The sequence below is a fragment of the Anomaloglossus baeobatrachus genome, unplaced genomic scaffold, assembly GCF_048569485.1.
Source record: "Anomaloglossus baeobatrachus isolate aAnoBae1 unplaced genomic scaffold, aAnoBae1.hap1 Scaffold_319, whole genome shotgun sequence".
Classification (NCBI taxonomy): domain Eukaryota; kingdom Metazoa; phylum Chordata; class Amphibia; order Anura; family Aromobatidae; genus Anomaloglossus; species Anomaloglossus baeobatrachus.
Window position 1 is genome coordinate 258,379 of NW_027442587.1, and position 7,884 is coordinate 266,262.

The 7,884-nt window shown below is 44.9% G+C and overlaps 1 pseudogene; it reads left to right on the forward strand.

Moving 5' to 3' along the window:
- Positions 1-5,768: 5,768 nt before the first annotated feature.
- Positions 5,769-5,971, forward strand: LOC142269318 (U2 spliceosomal RNA; annotated as a pseudogene).
- Positions 5,972-7,884: the final 1,913 nt, after the last annotated feature.

Below are 7,884 nucleotides of genomic sequence, written 5' to 3' on the forward strand. Positions count from 1 at the left end.
TGGGCAAAGGGAAAAACTGATGTTGGTCGGCTTCCTATTCCCCCAGTCATGATAAAATTAAAAGAAGGCTCCACTCCTCCTTGTTTAAAACAGTATCCCTTAAGTCCAGCCAAATCAATGGCCCTGACCAGAGATATAAGAGAATATGTGGAAGCAGGGGCTCTAGTACAAAGGTCCTCCCCCTGTAACACTCCCTTGTATCCAATCAAGAAAAAAGGGCCCAAAGGTTCCCCTGACACGTACAGAATGGTGCATGATTTGAGAGCTGTCAATGCTGTCACTGAGAGTGTAACACCAATTGTTCCAAACCCACATACCTTACTGTCACAAATCCCAGGGACCTCCAAATGTTTTACAGTAATTGATTTGGCAAATGCCTTTTTCTCAGTGCCTCTACACCCTGACTGTCAGTATCTTTTTGCCTTCACACATGAGGGGAAACAGTACATGTGGACAGTCCTCCCGCAAGGAGGAATGAATTCACCTACCATTTATTCTACAGCTATGGCAGGAATTCTGGAGCAGTGGCAACCGCCTCATCCACAGGTTACGCTATTGCAGTACGTGGATGACCTTTTGCTCTGCTGTCCAGACCAGACGTCCTGCAAGGAAGCCACAATTTCTTTGCTGTGTTTTCTGGCAGAGAATGGTTGCAAAGTTTCACGTGAAAAATTACAGTACTGTAAGCAAAAGGTAACATTTTTGGGTCACTGTATCTCTGAAGGTACGAGACACCTGACTGAGGAGAGAAAACAAGCAGTCCAAAATCTCTCCTTACCCAGGTCCCACCGGCAACTGCGCACCTTTTTGGGCTTAGTGTCATACTGCAGGCCTTGGATAAGGTCTGCCTCGCAAATGATGCAACCCCTCTATGATTGTCTGTCATCTGACCCCTTTGACCTCACTCAGGAAGCTATTGATTCCTTTCATTCCCTTAAACTACTCATTGTATCTGCCCCAGCCCTGGGTATTCCAAATTACGATCAACCATTTTTCTTGTTTTGCACAGAACAGGGAGGGCATGCGACAGCCGTCCTCACACAGCAACATGGTGACAAACAAAGACCAATAGCTTACTACTCAGCGCGATTGGACCCAGTTGTCAGAGGGTCACCCACGTGTGTCCGTGCTGTAGCGGCTGCTGCAGTACTGCTAGGGAAAGCTTGCGAGATCACATTGACATTTCCCTTAACAATTTACTCCCCGCATGACATTCATGCTATACTTGTGCAAGTCCAACCAAAACACCTGTCTATGGCCAGACAGCTCAGACTTGAATGTGCCCTTCTGATTCCTGAGTATGTCACCCTCAAGAGGTGTAATGTTCTGAATCCAGCCACCCTTTTGCCAGTAGATTCAGAAAAGGGGGAATTGGTGACAATGGTAGCAAGTGAGGATGAATACTTTGACATGACGCACGAGCATGACTGCATAGAGCTGATGAGTCAGGAGACAGCAGGTTTTCCACATGTCTATGATACACCTATTACTAATGCAGATTTTGAGTTTTTTGTAGATGGCTCCAGATACCACCTGGATGGGAGATTCTACACTGGATATGCAGTAGTATCCTCGCATGAGGTAATCCGAGCTGAACCACTCCCACCGCACATGTCCGCGCAGGAGGCGGAGCTAACAGCGCTCATTGAGGCGTGTAGAGCGGGGTCAGATCCCAATGCAAGTGCAGATGTGCATCAGCTGAATCCAGGTGATTGGGTGGTCGTGCGCAGACACGTGAGAAGGAGCCTAGATCCACGCTTTGATGGCCCATTCCAAGTCCAGCTGACCACATCCACCTCAGTGAAACTTGAGGGAAAACCCACCTGGATCCACGCCAGTCACTGTAAAAAGGTCACTCCACCGGCAGAATGACAGTCTTGCTAATTATCCTGCTAGGTGTAGCAGGGTTGCTGCAACAAACAAAGACACTGAGCGAACTTTTTAATACGGACTGGGATAATAAACTCATTCGCCACCATATTTCTCTTACTGAGGACATGGAGGGAGAAAAGCCAAAAGACTGTTGGATCTGCACACACAGTCCTATTTCTTCAAAGACTATGCCTTATTTAGCCTTACCTCTGGAACCACAGGAGGTATTGGTACCAGACTGTATACACAATGAAACCTGGACTCAATCTAGATTTTTGGGAGAAGATGTACCTCGTGATGTATCTGCTACATTGACTATAGTTGGATGGGTCACTAAACCCTGGTTCCAGCTAAATATCACTCGACCCGATGGATACTCGTGGTGGATGGAATACGATTCAGACATGGGCATAATTGCCAAAATAAAGACTAAGATTCCTCATTCGGGCCCCATTCCCCATGATGGATTATGGTTCAGTCTTCAATACAATGGTGTTGGAAATTGTGGAGAAGACAATAACTGTTTCTATATACATACACATGACTCAACCAAGGACAATGAGACAGTATATCAGAAGGGTATTGAGGGCTGTACATCATCATTTATTAGACGGACTTTTAGGAGGGAGCGGGGTAGCTGTATCTCGGGTATGACCGGAAAACAAATGAACAATACGTGGTGTGCTCATAAAGTCATGAAGGGGCTTCTGAATCTGCTTTATTGTGTACAAAGTCAAACTCACTTTTGTATTTTCCCAGAGGGAGTGTTTTTGGTTTGTGGGAATCGTGCTCACAAGTGGGTGAGCCCTGACATGAGAGGGGTCTGCACACTTGCCAGACTTACACCAGCCACTTTCATAGTTCCTCATAGTGAAGTAGATGTAGCAGCTGTCCCAATTCATACCTTGTATAAACGAGCAGCAGATAATAAACCCCGGCCAAATGGTAGGCCTCATGTAGTAGAATTGGGAAAAGCAAATAAGGTATTTAGTGCTATTTTCATACACCCTTTCTTAATGCAAATGTGGGACAAGCTAGTAGAGTCCACTGACTACCTGGATGATCAAATTTTTCGGGTTCTTGAGATTCTAAATGCTACCAATGCTATACAAAAACAATTAATTGTAGTCACTAACCAGCATACTATAGTGCTAGACTTTGTGACAGCAAAAGACGGCGGAATGTGTCAAATAATTGGTCCTGCCTGTTGCCATTACATTGACCCTGCAGGCAACCTCCAGGTTAGAGCAGATATACAGAAAACAAGTGAACTTAGGGATAAATGGTTAAAAGAGCACGATGCCAACAAGGACTCCTGGTGGGGAAATACATTTTCTTTTATGAATCCAGCCAATTGGTTTAAAGGCATAGCAGGTTGGGTTTCTGGCATTATACAAACCTGTATGCAAATATTGTTGTTCTGTCTACTGCTTTATATAGCTGTAAAAACATTGATATATGCATTACCTAAACTATTGAATAATGTATGTTCTAAGAGTCCCAGCATTGAACCCTCTGTAGTTTACTACGGACCCCAAATGGCCTCTGCTGACCGGGAGTAGGTGTCCACACTGAGGGTGGATGGGTGAAGTGGTAGGAAGACCCCTCATGGGTACTAGGCCCATGAGCCAGCAGCTCCTGTTTGGACGCCTACTGACCGTGTAGTGAAGGTTATACCATTTACAAAAGGGGGAAATTGATATAGAAGGGTTAATAGTTTCTCTTTTTCTTTATTAAAGATTTATTGTTATTAGTAAGTATATCTGATGGTAGTTCATAGTCATTATGGAGCCTACGGAATAAGAGACAGACTCAAGGATTATTATGGTTTCTAAATGTTCTTCTTATCTCATATGCATGACTCTACATTTTTGTTTTGCTAAAACTTAAAGGTCATATGAACAATTAGTAAAGTTCAGCTCGAAGTTTTTTCTTTTTCTTTTGCAATATCACATTGATCTGTAAATGGTATAAATAAACTGTACTTTGATGAAATAAACAGAAGAAATTGATCATGCCCACATGGATGCTGGTCTTTTCTCTCCGAGCGCTCGATCTTGATTAGGTCTGAAGAGGCCTAACTCAAGAGAACCTCACTGGTGATCCCATAAGCTGACTTGTGACAAAACAGAACAGCTACAACAGTCCCAAGCAGCATTCCATCAGCCTCTGGAAGGTTCCTGGCAAATTGCACAGCTCGAAGGGCATGCTTTTGAACTCGCAGAGACCCATCGGGGTGGCAAAGGCGGTCTTCTCCCGGTCTGCCTCAGCAACGGACACTTGCCAATAGTGACTAGTGAGATCAAGGGTAGAAAAATAATTTGCAGTTGTCAATGCAGCTAGCTATTCCTCAATACAGGGGAGTGGTGCTGTCCTTCTTCTTTAACAGGACCAACGGAGCTGCCCAGAGGCTACAACTGTCACGGATAACCCCAGCCTCCTTCATGTTGCTCAACATGTCCTTGGTACACTGGTAATGTGCAGGTAGATTTGGCTTATATCTCTCTTTAATGGGTGGGTGTGCACTTGTGGGGATGTAGTGTTTGACCCCTTTTATTTTTCAAAAGTCTAGCGGATGTTTGCTGAAGACTTGCTCGTATTCTTGCACTAGCCTGTAGACCCCCTTCTTGTGATGTGAAGGTGTGGAGTCAGTGCCTACGTGTAATTCCTTACACCACTCCTCTGGCTGACTTGGTGAGCTGTCACTGAATGGGTGGGCTGAAGCAATGGTGGATGCTGCTGTTTGGATAGCATGTGTATCTACTGAGAACAGCTTATCAATGGTGGCAAATCGGAGCAGCTTAATCTTTTGCTCTCCGCAGTTCAACACTCTCATGGGCACTCTTCCCTTCCATATTAATGAATAAAACTATGATGTAAATAGCATATAGATACCCCACAAATGCAGATAAAAGTAGGTTATGGGAAAAGGGGGAAGAGAGAAACAGGAAAATAGTGGAATAAAGTATACCTTCCAGGTGGGAGAGGAAATGGCAGCACAGCCAGTGGAGGTGAAGCAAGGGGAGCCTGCAACTAAAGAGTTGAGAGCGTTATCACATGGTGACTGAGCCTGATTGTAACGGGAGCATAGAGGTGCCGATCCTGTCTTACCTGCGTTGGTGTAGAAGTGGGTGTCCTGTGGTGGAGTCAGCTATGTGCAGTGGTGGCCGTGGGTTCTTTTATGTGCGACCGTAGTAATAGCTGTGCCCACTTCCTGTATGGGAGTGGAATGCAGTGAGGCTAATGGAACGCACGCCTGCGCATTTGTGTTTAACGTCGCGCATGTGCAGAACGGAGAAAAGGCTGCGCTCACTTCCTAATGAAAGGGAGTGAGACGCAGCTGGGAAGGGAAGGGAAAAGATTAGGGTTTGGGGATGATGAAAGGGCTTTCTACGGGCAAGGATGGCAAAGGGTGGCAGTGACGGAAAGTCAGGCAGATGGTCCTGTCCTGTCCTGTCCGTCCGTCTTTTTGTATCATGAATTGGAAAGACTGCAAGGGGGAGGGGAGGTGCTTGTGCCCAAAAGGAGGAGTTATTCAGATTCATTGCAGTGGGCGGCGGCTGCAAAAAGCACCATTCTCCTTGTTTTTGCTCTGCAAAACAGCCTTTTCAAGGGTTTGGCTTGGGTGACAAAATGTCTTCTGTAGGCGTGGGTTTGTCTCCCTCTCCCTAAGATGTGTCCGGTATAGGCCAGGGTGCCACTCAAGGCCGTAACCAATTCGGGTTATAGCTTCTCGGCCTTTTGGCTAAGATCAAGTGTAGTTTCGGAGGACGCTACCTTGGTCGGTACTGGAAGGTGCCTGGGATTGCACGTCTGCCGGCCTTGAGGGAGTGTGTGCGCCTTCTGGTGACACATAGCCCTCTTGTGCCTGGACGGTTCCCAGGCAACGGGAGGCGATCACCTTTGTTATTTTGAAGTCCTACTGATAAACAGAAAAAAAAAAAATTAAATCTGTTCTTATCAGTTTAATATCTGATACGTCCCCTCTCTAGGGACCATATATTAAATGGATTTTTAGAACAAGGAGATGGAAATCTTGCTCTGTCCACTCCACGCATTGACCTGGTATTGCAGTACCTCCAGGACCGGTGCACCCCTTCTTAACCGAGTTTCCAAAAGCAGAACTCAATTCACCTGATTCAAATGAGCCTCATTAGTGAATTGAAAGAAAGCAAAAACTTTATATGCACCTCAATTTGGCCAATTCACTTTTCACACTTTCACCCTTTTTTTTTATCTTTCACACCTTTTACTTGCTTTATTGATGCAAAAGCTGTGCCAAATAGCAAACTCATCTCCACTCAACTTGACCAACTCTGCTATGTCCCGTGCAGTATCTTATTCTCAGTCTTATCTAGATCATTTGCAATTGAATAGAATAGATCCCTTTTGGACACATTGGATTCAGCTGCTGCAGTGACTGCAGGTGTTAGAAGATGCAGACTTGGCATCAGGTGCTGTCTATCAGATTCCACTCCAATTAAAGCTTCCATTGTTTTTCGGTGTTTTCTTTGAGCAATGATGATGTCTTTAGTGATCTGTTGGCTCCCTCTCCTGGAGGAAGAGTTTGCTTGCTCTTGGACTTTCAAAAAGAGAGGTCATGATAGACATTTAGCTTCTGAGCCCAATTGGGGACAGTCATGGGTGATGAATGTTTTGCAACCTGCTGCGAAGCCTGATACCGCAATATAAGGAACGTCAAATACTAACAATGGGCGGCCTATGAAAGAATTAGTACTTTCATTAAGCATACTTAAACGGCTAATTGGGAATAGACAAACTGTAAAAAGCCCTCTGAGAAAGCCCCTCTCTATCCTTTGTCAGTAAGCTTTTCTGTAGTCTGCCTGTTGATGTATTTTCCGTTTGAACAGTGCACAACATGAAGTGACGGAACACTGGCTTGTCACAATGTCCCCCGCTGACATCACAATAGCGCTGCTGCCTAGAAAGCCAGCTGCGCAGCAGAAGTTGCTCTTTGGGTGGGATGGTGGGCTAATGTATCTATTCCTGCTTGGTGAGAGTTTGACATGATCTAGAGCAACGAGTTCCAGCGGCTAGCGGTTGATTATTGGCTGTAATGGGGCTTTCTGGCTGGTGCTAGCCTTTCTTCTTAGCACACAGGAACCACAATCCCTACACCATGCTTCGATGGATTCTCTCATCCCAGCCCAGTAAAACTACATATTTCACACAGTTATAGGCAGCCCATGGGCATTCACCTGGATTAAAACCCATAACAGCTCATAGACCAAACAATCAATCTACCACTGGACCAAAGACAGGAAGCTAAATCCACTGCCTGCGGTAACTAACTTAATCCTATAGGCTACTCACACAACAAACCCAAGAGAAAGGAAAAAAACATGGCTTCGATTATCCATCCAATGAAAACGCATAACCATTGTGAGCCATTGGACAATGCAATTGCACACATGGTGACATGGTGCACGGCCCAATGAATCAAGTCTGTACTTCATATTCACGGTTTAAGCCCTTGGGTTTTAATGTGTCCAGAGTACATATCCAGAAAGATTCCCTTTTTTTGTGCTAAGCACAAGTCAACAATACATTGTAAGCAGATTCTATTACCAGTCCCACACCATTTTGTGACGCATAATCACACAGTGGCCCAATTAAGATTCCAAGTCATCGAACATGTCCCAGCCATACGCAGAGGAGGCAATAGAATTAGGAAGCTCAAAGAAAGGGAATCTTTCTGGATATATACTCTGGGCACGTTGGAACCCAAGGGCTTAAACCATGAATATGAAGAACCGACTTGATTCATTGGGCCGTGCACATTTTTTCTAACGCCCGGTTCTTTTTCGTGTTCACACTATATATGGTTCCACTATGTATGGAGTTCCATTCTTCCTTGTTTTTTATTTGTCATGTTTGTCATGTCTGATCAACTGGTTACATTATGTCTGATTACCTTGTCTAACAGTTTTTTCTCCCCTTTCTTTACCTTCCATGTTCCCATAGTCACGTGAAATATCCCTGTTGCACTTG